Genomic DNA, 18,471 nt, shown 5'->3' with positions numbered 1-18,471 from the left:
CAAGAGATTGAGACCATCCTGGCCAACATGGTGAAACCCCATCTCTACTAAAAATACAAAAATTAGCTGGGCATAGTGGCATGCCCCTGTAGTCCCAGCTACTTGGGAGACTGAGGCAGGAGAATCGCTTGAACCTGGGAGGCAGTGGTTGCAGTGAGCTGAGATAGCGTCACTGCACTCCAGCCTGGGTGACAGAGCGAAACTCCATCTCAATAAATAAATAAATAAATAAATAAATAAATAAATTTTTGTTATGTGGTCAACAATATGCAACCAAAAGTAAAACACGTAGATGTGATCAGTTAATTAATACAAAATGTAGGGTTTTTTCTGAGATTTTGTGATATTTCTGGCATTTGTGAGAATGCTAAAAGTTGTAATTTGTTGTGATTAATTTTCTCTATGCAATAAATATTCACTTTTATTAGTAATTCTGCGTTTGTAATTTTGTATTCTTTTTCTTAAAATGCATGTCCAAAATTATACTTACCTAAGACCCTACAACACCTGGAGCCACGCATGCATTTTTTTTGGATTATGTGTTCCTCAAGGGCAGGGACTGGGGGCTTTTTCTCTCCACACCTGACCAAAAGTAGGAGCTCAACAAATATATGTGCAGTGAAAAGGAATGGGGGAAAACAGTCTGGTAGTATAGTAGAAAGCAAAATTTGGTTATGGTAGGAGCAGTACAGATACATCAGGATCACAGTCTAAATTCTCTCCAGGGACCAAATATATATATTTACCCCTTGGGTTATTGGTCTGGCAGACTCCAATTTTTAATAGGGTTTATATAATCTAGCCTTCTTATAACCTCTGCCCCACTGGATACAGGTATTACTCAGTTGAAGTTAAAAATTGAATATAGGATTATGTGCAATGTTTATCTATAACTTTCTTGTAAGGATAAACTCAGTACATCTCTGGTTTTCTAATATTTTGGAGGAAATGTTACAAATAGGTAAGGAAAGTTCGAGCCTTGGCTGCAAATTCAAGTATACTCTGAAAACCTCAATTATCTACCTTTGCACTATAAATGACAATGAAAATAGTTTTATAAGACAATTAACATTACAAGTCATTATAAGCCCCAATTTTCTAGGCGAACTGAAGTTATTTGTTACTTTTCAAATCAGAAATAGAAATGGTAGAATTACCAAACCATAGGTTTGCTTAAGAAGCTGCCAAGTCAAGCAGTACCACCATTATCCCATCCAAACAGATGTTATCCTATCTTTAAAGACTTCTGGGAAAGGGAGATTCCCTAACCTTCCTTAGCAACCCACTTGGATGTTTAACAACACTTGCTGTCAGGGATGCTGGTTCTCTGAGCCTGGCTTGAGTATTTTTACATTTTTCTGTGTGCTCGTGTTTTTCCTTGTCCTCGTTTCCTCTTTTGGTACTAATTTTTGGCTTTTTCCATTAATTTTGTTTGTAGACATCTTTTTTTTTGCAAATAAAAAAATCCTAAATGACCCCCCGAAATTAAACAAAACACATAGAATATTATTTTACATATCACACATATTTGGGATGGAAATGAGTTTTAACTTAGATTTTATACAAATAGTACACAGGCATTTGATATTCACTTCCTATATATGTGTCTATTAGACATTTATGAATTTGTGTGAGTTAAGGATATATATCTTTTTATTGAAATACATTACATTTTGGCAGTGTTAAGTATTTGAACATATCATTTTGCTTTAGTCTTTAGTTTCTTCTGAATGCTTTACAAATTTTCTATATTTTTCTTAAGTTGATAAGTTTTGAACTGGATAAGAAATTCTTATAGAGGTCTGAGCAGCGCTGAAGATCTTGGGCAGAACACCTCTTTCATTTCTGCCTTGTTAATTTAGAGTGTTTGCCTCTCAATCCATCTGTACATCTAGAAATCTGTATTAGTCAGGGTTCACTAGAGGTAAGAACTAATAATATATATGTATATATGAAGGGGAGTTTATTAGGATAATTGACTCATGATCACAGGGTGAAGTCCCATAATAGGCCGCCTGTAAGCTGAGGAGCAAGGAAGCCAATCCAAGTCCCAAAACCTCAAAAGTAGGGAAGTTGACAGTGCAGGCTTCAGTCTGTGGCTGAAGGCCTGAGGGCCCCTGGCAAACCACTGCTCTAAGTCCAAGAGTCCGAAAGCTGAAGAACTTGGAGTCTGATGTTCAAGGGCAAGCAGCAGCCAGCATGGGGAAAAGATGATGACCAGAAGACTCAACAAGTCTTCTCATTCCACTTTCTTCTGCCTGCTGTATTCTAGCTGCATTGGCAGATGATTAGATGGTGACCACTCAGATTGAGGGTGGGTCTGCCTCTTCCAGTCCACTGACTCAAATGTTAATCTCCTTTGGCAACACTCTAGATATGATTTGGCTATGTCCTCACCCAAATGTTATCTTGAATTCCCACGTGTTGTTTGAGTGACCCAGTGGGAGGTAATTGAGTCATTGGAGCAGGTCTTTCCCATGATGTTCTCATGATAGTGAATAAGTCTCATGAGATCTGATGGTTTTCAAAATGAGAGTTTCCCTGCACAAGCTCTCTGCTCTTGTCTGCCGCCATGTGAGATGTGCCTTTCACCTTCCACCATGATTGTGAGGCCTCCCCAGCCATGTGGAACTGAAAGTCCAATAAACCTCTTTCTTTTGTAAATTGCCCAGTCTCAGATATGTCTTTATCAGCATCATGAAAACAGACTAATACAACCCTCACAGACACACCCGGTAACAATACTTTGCATCCTTCATTGCAAACAAGTTGACACTCAATATTAACCATCACAGTAGCTGACCAATTATCCTTAAATACCCAGCTGGCCATATCTCATATGAAAATTGTGATTTGACAGGTACCAGGAAAGTTATGTTGTTTTGAAATAGTTCTTATTATCAGGTATCTGAGTACCTGAAATTCCACTAATAGTGATTGATTTCATTGTACTATTTTTTTTTTGTGAACTCTTTTAAAATACAATAACTTTCTAGAATTGTAAGACTTTGATCAATTTATTCCAAGAAACTGATCTCCAAGTGTACTTCTCAGATAAGGCACTGGATGTCTGGTAGATGTCTGGGAATGAAGATATATAGACAGAAGATGAACATACATTCTAGTTGGCAGTGGATGATCTTGATTCATGCCATTTGTCCAGGTGTAATGATTCATAGCTTCCCCTTTTGCTCTCAAATGTATGGTCATCTTTGTAAAGTCAACCAAAGCAGGAAATGGTTATTAAATGAAGCTGTGAGGAGTTTGGGGAATAACTTTAGAGGACTTAGATCTGAACTTGATTCCCTGCTTTCTTACTTGTTGGCTGAGTGACCAAGGGCAGATTATTTAACATTTCCTACTTTCACCTCCCCACTGACAAACACAGACTTAATCTTTTTTTTTTGCATTATAATTACTTTAATTAAAAGTATTATACAGATATAGAACTCACAGACAAAACAAGCATTAGAATAAAAAGTCCAGAACTGGTTTTAATATATTGAAGAATTTTTATATATTAAAGACACCATTTCACTTGAGGAGATAAAGGAATGAATTATTTTGTAAATGTTGGAATTGCCAAATAATGGGAAAAAATAAAATTAGAGTCCCATCTCAGAGCTATAATCAAAAGTTTAGTAGGTTAAATATTTAAATATAGTTTTTTTAAAATGAATCCATAAATTACTGAGAGAAAGTATAATTTCCTCTTAGATCATTCATCTTAGATCTTGGGTACAGAATTTTTTTTTTTTTTTTAAACACAGACTTAATCTGAAGTGTCTGTTGGATACACCTTGTAATGATGCAGCCGTTAATATTGGTAACTCCTATTTTGCACAGGCTTGGCATTTGTAAACTACTCAAATCTACCAGACACAGACACTTTTCTACTCTGGGGTCACCCTCTTGTTCTTTGCATTTCACTTCTAATTGTACTCCTAAATTTCATCTTTATCAATTCTCTTTTATAGCTATTGTCTTTGTTCAGGCCACTATAACAAATTGTCATGAAATGGATGGCTTATAAACAACAGAAATTTATTTCTCACAGTTCTGGAGCCTGAAAGTCCAAGATCACAGTGTCCACATGATTGGGTTCTAGTGAGAGCCCTCTTTCAGGTTGCAGACTCTGGGCTTCTTGTGTCCTCACATGCTGAAAGAGAGTGAGCTAGCTCTCTGGCCTTTTCTTATAAGGACATTAATCTCATTCAGGAGGGGTCCACCCTCATGATAAATAAGGCTCAAACTTTCCTTACCTATTTGTAACATTTCCTCCAAAATATTAGAAAACCAGAGATGTACTGAGTTTATCCTTACAAGAAAGTTATAGATAAAGCATTGCACATAATCCTATATTCAATTTTTAACTTCAACTGAGTAATACCTGTATCCAGTGGGGCAGAGGTTATAAGAAGGCTAGATTATATAAACCCTATTAAAAATTGGAGTCTGCCAGACCAATAACCCAAGGGGTAAATATATATATTTGGTCCCTGGAGAGAATTTAGACTGTGATCCTGATGTATCTGTACTGCTCCTACCATAACCAAACTTTGCTTTCTACTATACTACCAGACTGTTTTCCCCCATTCCATTTCACTGCACATATATTTGTTAAGCTCCTACTTTTGGTCAGGTGTGGAGAGAAAAAGACCTTTACTTCCCAAAGGTCTCACCCCCAGATAGTGCTACCATCACATTGGGGATTAGATTATAATCTGTGAATGTTAGAGAATACCAACATTCAGTCCATAACACTTACCAAGAAAACTGATCTCACAATCTGCACCACTCTGTCTGGCAATGGCTTTGTCACCTTCATCTGTGTTATTGGATATTGTTCTATGTATGTTCACTCTGTCCTACATACCATATTGTCAGGTTTTTGAAAGCAATAAGATTCATCTTCCCTTTTTACTAGGAACCTAACACAATGTGGAAAAAAAGAAAGAACTGTCAGAATCATATTACTTCACTGAGTTAAAACTCTAGGCTTATGTATCATTCTCAGCTTCATTCTCGAATTATTTTCACTGAAAATAAAAGGTGTTAAAGTTATTGCCAGTTTGTAAAAGGAGTGAAATAATTTAAAACAGATGGAAACATTCTTGGTAAGTGTAGGAATTGCATCCTTCAGGATTGAGATCCAAAATAAAAACAACTTCGATAATGACAATTTTTTTGCTGCACAAACTAAGAAAATGAGTCTGCCTTGAACGAGAGGAAACTTCTACAGAGTTGGAGCTATATCTCCATGGTTCATTTGGTTCTTAGCCTTCTCTCTGGGCCTGCCAATCAAGACACTTAGGAGAGTGCTTTGCTGGCATATGCAAGCCCTGACTACTTGAAATGAGGCAGATATCACCAGGGCATTTTAGAGGCCAGACACCAGATGGTAATAATACATTTCAACTATTAGAAGTTTGGATCAGAAAGCTAAAGGTGGAAGTCTTATCTCATTTGTCAAATGATGTAATTCATTATTAAATCAGGACATACCAGTTAACATCTGTAGTATAATTTTGGTTGCTATTTATAATGCACTCACCAGTTCATTTGGCTTGGTTAGCTTATTTAATTGTGTGTTACATTTTACATTTGTTAAATACTTAGGAGGACTAGGAAATGACCCACACAAATCCCAGTTCTGAGTAAATCAAAACTTTTCTTCCTGTGCCAACTCAACATGTTTCAGTTACATGAAGGAATTACACATTATTTAAAATACTTGAAAGAGGAGACTACAGGAAACTCTCTAGGTAAATGTAGTGAGCTTTGACAACATGTATGGGCTTTGGGGGCTGTACATTTTTAGAATGAAAGTGAACACATATCCAGCTCACAAAAAGAGAGAATGGCCATAAATAAATCAATTAATTGCTTTTTTTTTTTTTTTTTGAGGAGAGTGACAAGGTCTTGCTCTATAGCCCAGGCTGGAGTGCAGTGTCACCATCACAGCTCACTGCAGCCTCGACCTCCTGGGCTCAAGCAATCCTCTCATCTCAGCCTCGCAAGTAGCTGGGACCACAGGCTTATGACACTATGCCTCACTAATTTTTTTATTTTATGTACTGATGGTATCTCACTATGTTGCCCAGGCTGGTTTTGAACTCTTGGCCTCAAACAATCCTCCCATCTTGGCCTTCCAAACTGCAGGGATTAGAGGCATGAGCCACCACTCCCGGGCCAATTAATTTCTTAAGATACTGATAACAAAAGAAAAAAAAGATTAGCAGCCTAGGGTATCTACACTGGGAAATCTTAACGTAATTCTTACTAAGAAGTAAATGAGCCCAGGCTTTTCTAAAAAAATTTAATTTTTGTGGGTACATAGTAGGTACCCCATATCTATGGAGTACATGAGATTTTTTTTTTTTTTTTTTTTTTAAGATGGAATCTTGCTCTGCCAGGCTGGAGTGCAGTGGCACGATCTCAGCTCACTGCAGTCTCTGCCTCCCGGGTTCAAGCGATTCTCCTGCCTCAGCCTCCCGAGTAGCCGGGACTACAGGTGCGTGCCACCATGCTCGGCTAATTTTTGTATTTTTGGTAGAGATGGAGTTTCACCTTGTTGGCCAGGCTGGTCTGATATGGACATACGATGTGTAATAATCATGTCATGTAAGAAGAGTTTAGTCTTGAAGAACTTTTAAAGAATAAAACCTTGGTAGCTCTGGCATTGACTCGGAAAATAAGCGAATGTAATCAATCTGATACTGAATGTTTTATGGCTGCCATACTATCTGCAAATGGGGTCATCATCATCTTCATCATTAGCATCATCATCACAGCTAATACATATTAAGCACTTTCAATGTGGCAGGCACTGTTCTAAGAATTTCTACCTGTCCTAATTCATTTTATCCTCTCAAAAATTCTGTGAGTTAGGTACTGTTATGCCCATTATAAAGATAAGAAAACTGAGGCCATATAAGTTGCAAGAATCATAGAATATTGAAGTTGGAACGAAACTTAGGGCTCACCTTGTTCAACTCCCAATTTATGGATGAGGAAACAGGTACAGAGATGAATGCATTGCTCAGAGTCACATAAGAAGTTAGTGCCTGACCGTGAATATTTAGATAAACAAGCAGCACATATTAAATGCTTAATGTATAACATTTAACCCTGACAGTAACACTATGAAACAAATACTATTGTCTCAATTTTGTAGGAAAATGAAGCTCTTAGAGATGTTAAGTGATTGGCCAAATCACTGTCAGGTAAATGAGGGTGTTGGGTTTTGATCTCTGGCCTGTCACTAGCCATCATGACAGTATCAGCAGACTGCCTCTGGAAGGCATAGGACTGTCTCCTCTCCGTTGATTTTGCCCTGCACGGGACGGCCTCCTACTTATGCTGTAAACAACTGCATTTTAGTCTTTAGCCTTGTTAGATCTCATGTCAGAGGAAGCAGTTCATGGAACCCTGGAATAATTAAGAAAAAAGCCGAAATGAGTGGCAGCCCTTTTGCTAAGTTCTGAAACACCAAAACAGTAAGAGGCTTTCAATTTGTTCTACGTAATCAAATCTGGATGACAACAGAAGGACTCAACCAAATGTCTTTATGCTTTCAGATATCCTGATATTTATAATCATGCAAATGTTCTTCATTTCTGCTTTCACTCAGGAATTTTAGGGGCATTTTGCAAACATTGCTATTATATTTGTATAAATACAATAAACCTAGCGATGTAATCTCTTGTTGGAAACTTAAATGCAATTGTCTTGATATTTTTTCTTCTTCAAATTTTGCCCAGGCCATGACATTTAATATTTCCCGTTATATGTATATTATCGTTTTTTTAAAATAACATCATGGTTTCATTTAATGAAGGGTGAATTTTAAAGATGCCAATTGCTTATTTGTTTTTAGCATATCTTTAAGTTTATATATACTTGGATCAATATATACTGCTAGAAATGTTTTTTAAAATGACAAGTGCACACACGATATTTACTAGAGAGAAGATACATATATGTATCTATATATACACCTTAAGATTTCACATAATTACTAATTTTTAAAGTTACATACATGTAGCACTTAATGCTCTAACTAAGCCACTCAGCTAAATATTACATTTTCTGTGTAAAACAGAAAATTTGAAAAACTAGATTTTCAAGAGCAAAGTAAATTTGGGAGTTGCTTCATTAACATGGAGACGTGATTTGAACTTGTAACTATCTACTAATAAGAGAAAGGTACCCTTTATAGATATTCAGAAGGCTATTATTTTTACTCATCTACTCTGATAATACAATGGATGTTCTAAGACAAGCTGGGGGTGGTAACCAAGGGCTTCATTTATCTGAAATTAGAAGTGCCCATAATGGGTTGGCAGAGCTGTGGGCAGCATTGTGTGTTTCCCAGCTCTCTCTAATTAACCATAGAAAAATGTGAAGAATAGCACCCACATTATCTAAGTTCTCTTTAGGATTTGCTACCTTAAAAACTATTTTCCTTTTGTTACATTCAATATGTATAATTAGGCTTTCAGAAAGTCCTCTATTTGGAATTCTTTCCTTGCTGACCTGCCACCCAATTGCAAGTTATATCCAGCAGCCGTTACTTATGTACTGAAGGTTGTTTCTGGGAAAAGTTTTTTTAATTAATTAATAGAACACATAAGATACATATATTTTTTAATCCCCAAAGTCTACCCCCTTCCTCAAAACTCATCTAGCCCGCAAAGGCATCTTCTCTGGTTCATTCTGATTGCCTTTCTCACACTGTCTCTTAGGACTTTCTCCTCCTCAGTCCCCACCTTCCAGGTCCAGCCACACTGGCCTTTCAGTTCCTCATGGCACAGAGCTTCTCCTTGGCTTAGGGCTTTTGCGCTTTCAGTTCTCTCTTTCTGGGGCTCTTTTTCCCTGCTTTTCCTCTGTCAGTTCTCAGCCCAAATGTCAACCCTGCAGATACCTCTACCCTCATCCAATATTACCCTACCTATCTATTTATTGCCTATCAATTACCTTGTTTTATTCTTGCCATTTTTCATGATTTGAAACTGTCTTCTTAGTAAATTTGTTTTCTATCAGTTTCTCAACCAGAATGTGAGGCCCATAGAACCTAGAGGCCTCATCTGCCTTGATCACTCCTGTATCTCTAGTCATCAACCTTGGTCTAGCACATGGTTACTTGAAACATTATTTTAAAAGTCAATACATACATACGTGCATGCATGCATATATACATTCATGTCTTTGCTAAAAAACCAACCTTCTAACTAAGCTAGAAGTTAGATCACAGATTATCTCAGGGTTACCCTGTGGGAAGAGGTACAAGGGAGCCTTCTGTAATCTTAAAAATATTCTCCATCTTTTTCGGAGTAATGGTTACACTCACACAAATATATGCCAAAATTAATATAATTGTACACTTATGATTTGTTTCCATTGGGTACCTACATTTTTAAAAATGCTTTTTTGTCAATTCATCAAGGGCTGATTTACACACATGACATTTGGTGAGCTTTGTACCAGTGGTGCTTGGGTCAGGCATCCTTCACGCCTGGCAAAAATTTGATTGTTGGAAAATAATCATTGCCTTGAAGGACAGAAGTGATAGCAACAGAACAGGTTGCCTCCCCAAGGCTACATTTTTTTTTTTTTAAACACAGGTCTGTCTTGAAATATGCCCCCACCTGTGTCATTATTTAAGATGTCATTTAGCAAAGGGAGTCTCACACATTTCAGTGACAGTGTCATGGCCTATACACAGAGCCCAGGAAAAGATAAGAAGGCAGGAGTAAAATACTAACTTTAAAACTCAGAATATTTATTCAACACCATACATCATTGGCACAGTCTCTGCTAGTTGAGGATCCCACAGTAGAGTGCAGGAGAAATGATTATCAAACAATGATAGATATAATTATAGGGCACTAGAGGGACCTGGAGCATATCAGTTTGCCAGAACAGAAGGTATTGACATATTCATCTACATATACAAGAATGTCAATGGGAAATGACATACTGAGTAAGTAGTTCCTTTATAAAAAATCTTTTAAAAAAAGACACAAAACAAATAATTAACTTTCTAATACTGTTATAGTCACCAGAATCACTGGGAGCAGCCTCATCTATATAAGTGGACTTTTCAAGTAGCTGAATATTTTGAGTACAAAGTATTTTAAAATGAGTTTAATTTTCTCCTGTGCAAATCTTTCTAAACAGATCATGGACTTCTTCTTCCTCTTACACAAGGCGTATTGCTATGACACACTAGTCTCTCTGTTGTTTGGGTTTATGAAGCACATGGATGACTGAGTGGGATTATTTCAGCGATGACTCTGTTGTTACCCCAGTAACAGCTAAGTAAACCCACCCTGCGTCGCACCTGCATAATTTTGTTATCTTCTTCTTTGCTGAGAGCAGCCTTCTCTGGATCAGAAATAATATCCTCTACTTGCACGTTTTCTCTTCGATGCTTCCAACTTGCTACCTTATTTTACACATAATTTCTAGGTCAGGGCCTGAATCACTGCACAAACTTAGTGGCAACTATTTGACTTTTTTTTTGTTTTACTACCCTAAACTCAAGGTTCAAACCTATATAAAAGAGGGTCAGCTCTACCAGCTATCACATCAATAGATAAATTGGGAGTGGGTCAAGTCACTGTTCTCAGGAATTCTAAAAGTTTAAGGACTTAGGTACTAATGAAAGACCTCATTGGTGAAACTCAAGAAAAATACATTTTTCCCAAAGTGTTTTATGGCGGACAATGAGAAACAACTCTTCTCCTTTCTGACCATATAGTATATCAAATTTGTATGGCCTATGTTTAAACCAAAATCACTAGTCTCTGAAACCCCCTACTATCCCTTGCCCATATACTCCCATTTCTTTAACATTGCAAATAGATGTTTTACCCTAAGAAACCACTGCAAGAGCTTGGGAGGAATTTGGACTTTGATAAGCTCTCTCTGCTATTTTTCTCTTTCATGCCTCCCTCTCTTCCTGCTCCCCTTCTCTGTCCCTGCTAGATTGTTAGGAGTTTCTATTTCAGAATCTTATGATTGAAAGGGAATCCCCTAGTTGCTTGAATGAGGAAGTGGAGGCTAAGAGAGGGGACCCAGGTCTCCCGCTAGCTCAGGGTCAGGACTAGCACCTGTACTCTGGGCTGACAGAGCCACCCAGCTTCTGCCTAAAAAGCCTGGATCATCATGCCCCCCTCCACAGGCCCTGAGCACAGGCATCCTCTGTGGCCAAAGACTGTGGCTTTTGCATTTGCCTTTCCCTTCATCTTTTCACACCTTTCCCCTTCAATTTGTATCCTATTCCTAGTTGCCGTAGTGTGCCCATGTCAGTCTGGTCCAAGCTTTGGATCTCTCTGTCTCACTCCCCCTCCAGACCTTCCTATATTATCTCCATTCTATGCTTTGTCAAGATAAATCAATTTGATCACTAAGCTAGCTGTCACTCTGTAAGGCAATCTAATAAATTAATCTTTCATAAGAAGTTAATGACTGATTAAGAGCTTAGGATAAGAAGAGCCTACCACTTGTAGTTAGCTTGTATGGGAAGATTTCTACAGAGGCAGAGCCTTAACCCCAAGCAGTGACTGTTAAGTGGAGGAATTTCAGTTCTAACCAATTTTGGAGTTGGGGGAGGGTGCTGGAAGAAAGTAGGATGTGGGATGATGTTAATGTGGTGCTCTTAAATTGCTAACATTCTATCATAAGCCTACATTTCCCTCTATCTAAGGTGGCAGTTCAGGCATTAGTAATCCTGGACAGTCTTACTGGCTGTTCATTTATCTGATATTTGTTCATCTTTAAGAAGGTTATCTGTGAGACGTCAGTGAGCTTCCTCAGAATAAAAGCCTGACTGGGCATTCCTTGAGCATTCTCTAGAATATAACAAGCATTTCACAGCAGATTGGACTGAAGAAATACGCAGTATCCTTCCATAAACTATGGGCAGGGCTGGTCCTAAGCTAAGCTAGAAAACCATCAAAGTTTGCTTGCATCTTGCTCATCCCCACAGCTGAACTCTTCCTCCCCTTGCACCCTCTGTGCCTTCCTATGTTCTGTGCCCACCATTCCCCCTCCCCCTCCACCCTTCTCATCCCCAGGGCTGGATCATTCATGGGATCATTTCTTTCCTGACATGTTTTTTGCACAGAAGAAATCTGGTTAAAATAAGAGCCACATGAATATCTTTAAAGGAGAAAAAGAGACGAACTTATCATAAAGGGTCACGTGAAACCTGAAGAATGTGACAAACAGGGAAGAAGGGAGTTCTCAGCCAGCCAGCCCCCATTCAATCTGAGGGACAAAGTGAGCTAGAAATTGTATGCAAAGCGATGCTTCTCAAACTTTAATGAGAATAGAAGTCATCAGGGATCTTATTTACATGGAGTTTCCCAGGCCCTAATTTTGAGGATTCTGATTTTATAAATCTAGGGGATAGCCCAGGCTTTTAATTGAGCACTTCAAGAGCTATTGCTACAAGTGGTCTTTGGAATATATTCTGGGGAACTCTGGAGTATAGGGTGACATTTGGTTAGTTGGATGTCTGCATGCTCTGTGTGCCTTGTAAAACCCATGGGGATAAGCACTTTATCCTTCAATCCTAACAGATGTCATCTTGAACCACAGTATGGCTCTGGCTGGTCAGTCCTTCATTACCACTATATCCCTCCACTCCTGAGCCAAAGGATGTATAGTGGGATAAAAAGACTTGTCTACATTACAATGATTGGATTTGTATCCTATTGACGATTCAACAGACATGCAGGTTTTCCCTCCAAATTCTTTTCTTTAACTAATTTTTGGGGACCTGTGTATTCTTAACATCACGTGAATCATGAAACTGCTTAATTTTCCTCCATATACTAATTAAAGCAGATAAGTAGGAAGCAAGAGATCCATCAGAAAGGCAGTTCTAAGTCATTACTCTTTATTAAGACCTAAGGCTATATTCTATTTATTCATCAGAATCCCACAGCAGGTAACCCCTTTAATGTCTTATTTATAGTACCATAAATTTATCTGAGAGAATGGCATGCCAGTTAGTTCATTTTGCACAATTTTATGGGGGGAATTTATTACAATGATTTATATAGAATTTATAGGGAATTAGGCACATCATCTTGACTAAATCCCTAGTTACAAAAAATAGGGAAATCTAAGCCAAAAGACTTAAGGGATATAGTGGATACTTTCAGTTCCCTGGTCTGCAAGACTCCTTTCTTTTGGGAATAGCCTTTTTTTTTTTTTTTTTTTTTTTTTTTTTTTTTTTTTTTTTTCCCCATGAGGACCTTCTCCTCTTCAGGTCTAGTCATGACCAAATCAGATCACTCCATCCAAGCCCTGCAAGTGGTTCAGGTGCAATGACATGACTAAGGCTGCCTGAGCTATCTGGAAAGAAGGTCCTTTCCTGCTGTGTTGCTTATCTAGGAAGAAGATAATCTGGGAATGCTGTCACCAACCTGCAGAATGTTTGCCTGAAGGGCAAAGTGAAGCAGAGAGATAAGAACAGAGATGGAGGAGGCCTTACGGGGTAATAATATTTGAGCCTCAGGATCTCACTATGTTGAAAGTTAGTCCTTGAGTGATAGTTATGTGAATCAATGAAATCCATTTTTCCTTAAAGTCATTTGAGTTGCAGATTTAATGGAAAGAGTCTTGATTAGTAAGATGGACATGGCTAGTTCTGGAAGCTTCATGTACAATGTCTCCTGGTACCCAGTTCTCCTGCCTGGATATATCAGGTTCCATGCTCTGTGGCAGGAGGTCTTGTGCTTTAGAATACGTAAGTAACAACTGCTTTACATGTCAAAAATGCAGAGTCCTGGGCCCACAAAGATTCAGATTCCACGGGGCTGAGTGATAAAGGCCCAAAATTTGCCTTTTATGAAGCTTTTCTGGAATTCTTACGGTGACCTGAGAGGCCTTCTGTTCACTGGCTGTCTCATTTTATTCTAGCCACACCATTACCATTGATGTCTATAAAAATTCCAGGTATTGGAGCTGTTATCTTGGCTGTTCCCTCTATCTGAAAAGCTCTGTCCTCCAGATATCTCCAGGTATTTCCTTCAAACCATGGCAGAAATCTCCCTTTTCAACAAGTCTTACTCCGATGTTCCTATTTAATACAGTATCAGGACAACCCTCATCCCACCTATATCCTTTACCCTATTTTATGTTTTTCCCCCAAACATTTTACCTTTCAAAGTCCTATATAATTTATTACTTACAATTATTGTCTATCCCATTTTTCCTCCAAATCCTCTCCTCCCACTGGAATGCAAGCTCCAAGAAAGCAGGGAACTTTGATTTGTTCACTGATGTATCTTAAGAATCTTCAGCACATAGCCGGCATTCAATAAATATTTTTGAATGAAAGTAATTTCAGTTCAAAGTGATTTTCTGACAATACTCTGAAAAATGCCATACAACCATGTAGCCATTAATTATTTTACTTTCTTAATGTCTCAAAATGCAGATTACCAAATTTTCTTTCCCTTTGAAACTGAGAAGTGATAAGAAGGATGCATGATGAAAAGAAAGTTCCTACTTCCTTGCTGATGCTCCATATGGGTGCCAGGCTGGGGCAGCTGTGCCCCACCCAGCCTCACTTCCCATAGAGCTTCTTAGAGCTGCATGCCCAGTTTTCTACCAATACTAGTTTTGTCTTTGGGGGCTTTCTGGGAAGAGTTTTCTGATTATTGCCCTTACATGCAAGCAACTGGACATTGGCTAAATATGGATAGCATATTTGGGATATAGACATAAAATATGGGTTATAAAAGAGATTCACTTAGAGAAGAAAAGCCATGCAGCCTTTTGGAGAGAAACCCCCAATCAATAGGCCATTGGGACTGACCACAGGAATAATCAATCGCAATAGACAATGCTTTCTGAGTCCTATGTAGGTCAGGCTCTGGAGTGGCTGGTGCTGATTTGCTCCAGATCTGCAGTGGCTCCCCCTCCACTCGGGAGGCTGAGGCGGGAGGATTGCTTGAGCCTGAAAGGGAGAAGCTGCAGTGAGCCAAGATCATGCCACTGCACTCCAGCCTGGGTGATGGAGCAAGACCCTGTCAACAGAAAAAAAAAAAAAAAAAAAAAGATTCTTTCCAGCAGAGAGGATGTCACCTAGTTACATATATTCATAATATTTTTACTTTACTTCAAGTCAACGCAGGCTATCTTCTTTCCATCGTCATGACTCTGAAACAAAGTAATTATTTAAAATTTGTCAAATTTTGACTAAAACTCTTTTCAGGGATCCTCTTTGAAGGTGGGATCAAATTATCAAAATAGATGTATATCTGCCTGGTTTTCCTTAAAAAAACATTTTAACTAACTACCGGAGTATCTTAATATTCCCATTATTCTCTTTAATCTAGTCTTTTAAAGAGGTATTTAAGTTTTCAACTAACATTCATTCTAGTGAAGCAAAACGCTGCCTGCTACTTGCCCTTGCTTAGTTTCTGGGAGCTTGGGCAGCTGCTGTTGTGTTTGTTGAAGGGAAACTGGATTCTTAAAGAAACTGCTTAATCTTCTCTATTAAGCAATTAAATAAAACGTTCTCTGGGAGTATGTAGCAGGTGGGTTTGAAAGTGAAAAAAAATTTCAAAAATCACATTTTGAGTGTTAAATGGATGTTTAAAATGCAATGGCATACATTTAAAAGAAAATGATGATTGGGACAGTTTTTTAAATTAAAGGCTTCAAGTTAAGTTTAAAAAGGCTGGATATTAAAGAACCTATACAATGAAAGAAGAAGTTGCTTAAGTGGAAGTAGGCCCTGAATTTAAATGAGATCAACCTAAGAGAAGGACAAAGTGAAACTTATGCCAAATTGTTCAGCTTTTTCTCCTCTGAGAAAAAAATCGGTTAAAAAATGTATCATCGCTTTATTTGCAGAGTTGCCCTCCACGGCACTGTTGCCACTGCATAGGGACCTCAAAAATACACTGATTGTAGGTCAGAATGAAAAACAAAACAAAACAAAACAAAAACGAAACCAGCAGTGCTATTCTCGCAGGCATTAAGGGGCTGCCCTTCCTTTGTAATGCATTCATTTTTAATGAAAAGAGAAGGGGATATTTTATATGTCCTGACATTTGGTCCCTTTCCGCGAAATTTGAAACTGGAGACACAAAACATTCCGCAGTTGTTGGTGAAATACCTGCTTTAAAAGCAGAACCACAGTTATTGTCTTTGGCCCGGAATTCCAGAGACTCATTTCCACCCCTCCCACGGAGTCACCTGCTCAGGGGGAACCCCGGCCAGAAAGCCGGGTCGCGCCAGGTCAAATCCTGCGCGTCTCTTGTTTACTCCGCCCCGGGCAGGGCGGTGGCGCGGCCAGGGGGTGGGGAGGACCGCTGGGGCCCGCGGCGTCCTGGGCGCTCGGCTCGGCTCCGCAGGGTGCCGGGGCTGAGGCGCCCGCGAGGTACTGCGCGCGGTCCCCGCTCGGCGGGGAGACCACCCGGAGGAGGCGTTCCGGGCACCGGCCTGGCCCGGCCCAGCAGTCACTCGTCGCTCTCGGGCACCGTGGCACCCTGGGAACCTCCCCCGAGGGTGCACACCAGTCCACACAGGCAGGGTAACGGCCCGAGGGAACCCCGGTGTCCCCCGGGTGTCGCCCGGCCGGGGAGGAAGCCCAGAGCTTCGTCTCCCACTCGCCTGGGATTCCCCCGCCCTCCAGCCCCGCTCTCCCAGGGTTGGGTGTGATTTCAACTCCGGTCCCTTCCGTGGAGAGGGAAGCGCATAGGCTGAAAGTGGCAGCTCGCCCCGAGGTTCCAGCGCGGCCCACCAGGAAACCGGCAGCTGCTCCTCGCGCCGCTGCCCACACCTATTTGAATCCCCTGGCAAGGGCGGGCCGCGGTTCCCGAACTGGGGGCGCCGGGGGCACCCTGGTGAGTGACCTCAGGGAAGGCAATCCGGGCGTTTCGAGCACGTGAATAGTTCGCGCGCCCGCAGGGGCACGGAAAATGCTAGTAAAACACTGCAAAGCTCCAGAAACGCAGCCAGGAGCCACAGTCTGATTTTGCTTTTCTTGACCGATAGCATAATTGTGAGTAGAGGCAGGGGCGAGGAGAGGCCAGGGATCCGGAGTACTGGTTCCAAATCTAAGGGCACTACTAATTACACAATTCCGTTCGTCAGGAAGGCAGACAACGATTCTCTGGGAAATGGGGAAGGGGTGGGGACGGAGGAGGTTTCCACATCCTTAAAGGAAATTCTCAGGCTCTTAGAGATGCCCAAGTTTTTTTACGTAAGTAGAGACCGGCTCTCCGGGGAGTTCCCCGCTCCGACGGGGCGAGTGTGCGGCCGCGATCTCCCCGCCCGGAGCGGCAGCCGTGGGGCCCGGCCCTGCCCTCCCGACCGCCTCCCTCCCCCGTCGCCCCGCGCGCCGCACATCCCTCTCTCGCTCACTGGCTCCAGACTGGTTTTTCTGGTTCAGCCTTCCTCCCTGGGACGCGCTGGGGGATCCGATGACGTCGCTGGCTGAGTCTCTCCCTCTTCCTCCCTCCCTCCCTCTGCCTCTCCCCCCGTCCGCCCTCGCCGCGCACTCCTCCTAGTAACTTCTGTTCGGGGAGGCGCTGCCAGGAATAACCCGGTGCGTCCACAGCCCGGGAGGGGAGGCGGCCGCTGCGGCTCCCGCACGCAGACAGCTGCGGCCCGGGCCTCGCGGCTCCCGCCTGAGCCCGGCGGCCCCTGCCCCGGGCCCATCTCCGTACAGTGTCAGAAAAATAAATAAAGGCAAGAGGAGCCTGGGCTGGCGATCGGGATCTCTTCCCTCCCTCCGCGCCCGCCCTCCCTCTGTCCTTAAGGAAATGCTACCAGACACCCCCCACCAGACACGCTCAGCCTTGGCGAGGAGCGGCCGCCGCGGCAGCGAGAACAAGGGCACCAGGGGGGTTTCCTCCCCCTCCTCCTCTCCCTCCTCCTCCTCCCCGTCCTCCTTCTCCTCCTCCTCAGCGGTGACTTTCCAGGTGAGCGGCCGCCGCGGCTGCGAGGATCCCCCTCGCCCGCTGGGGCTCGGGCCGCCGCGTCGCGCCCTCCTCCCGCCCCTGTCACCCGGCGGCGGCCGGGAGCTGACAGCCGCCCGAGGGGCTCGCGGCCCGGAGGCGGGCGGCCGGCGGGAGGCGGGCTGGAGGTGAGGGGGTGGAGAGGAGGAGAGCGGGGCGCCGCCGAGCGCCGTCGCTCCCCGCAGGAGGGTCTCCGCACAAACATCTTCGGTGACTGTGGCACAAGTCTTTGCCAAGTTGTGTCTTGGACCTTGACGCTCCCTGGAGCCCAGAGCAACTTGGAGGGTCTCCCGGCTCGTTCACAGCGTTCCTCCACGTCTCGCCTCTGGGGTGCTGGGTGCAGCCTCGGGGTGCGCGGAGGGCGGACCGGCCACCGCGAGAGCGGAGCGGCGGGAATCTAGGTCCCTCCTCGGCTCGGTAAGTGGCCTGGACGCTGGGTTTTTCCTGCCTCCTTAGGCGCTGGGAGCTTGTTTCACTT

General features: G+C 41.9%; 1 protein-coding gene across 5 annotated transcripts in view; it reads left to right on the top strand.

The window, feature by feature from the left end:
* The first annotated feature begins 17,530 nt into the window (after window positions 1-17,530).
* HIVEP2 (HIVEP zinc finger 2) overlaps window positions 17,531-18,471 on the top strand; it is a 195,894-nt gene continuing 194,953 nt past the window's right edge. For 2 of the 5 annotated variants that reach the window (XM_063622831.1, XM_063622825.1), the window contains exon 1: window positions 17,531-17,957. The gene's annotated coding sequence lies outside the window, so the exon portion shown is untranslated. Of the gene's footprint in view, window positions 17,958-18,166; window positions 18,411-18,471 lie in introns of those variants that run through there. The other 3 variants (XM_063622796.1, XM_063622838.1, XM_063622816.1) reach the window with 3 other exon arrangements.

This window comes from Symphalangus syndactylus, chromosome 2 (genome assembly GCF_028878055.3).
Source record: "Symphalangus syndactylus isolate Jambi chromosome 2, NHGRI_mSymSyn1-v2.1_pri, whole genome shotgun sequence".
NCBI classification, from domain to species: domain Eukaryota; kingdom Metazoa; phylum Chordata; class Mammalia; order Primates; family Hylobatidae; genus Symphalangus; species Symphalangus syndactylus.
The sequence above is the reverse complement of the archived record's forward strand: the minus strand, read 5'-3'. Positions and strand labels throughout refer to the sequence as shown.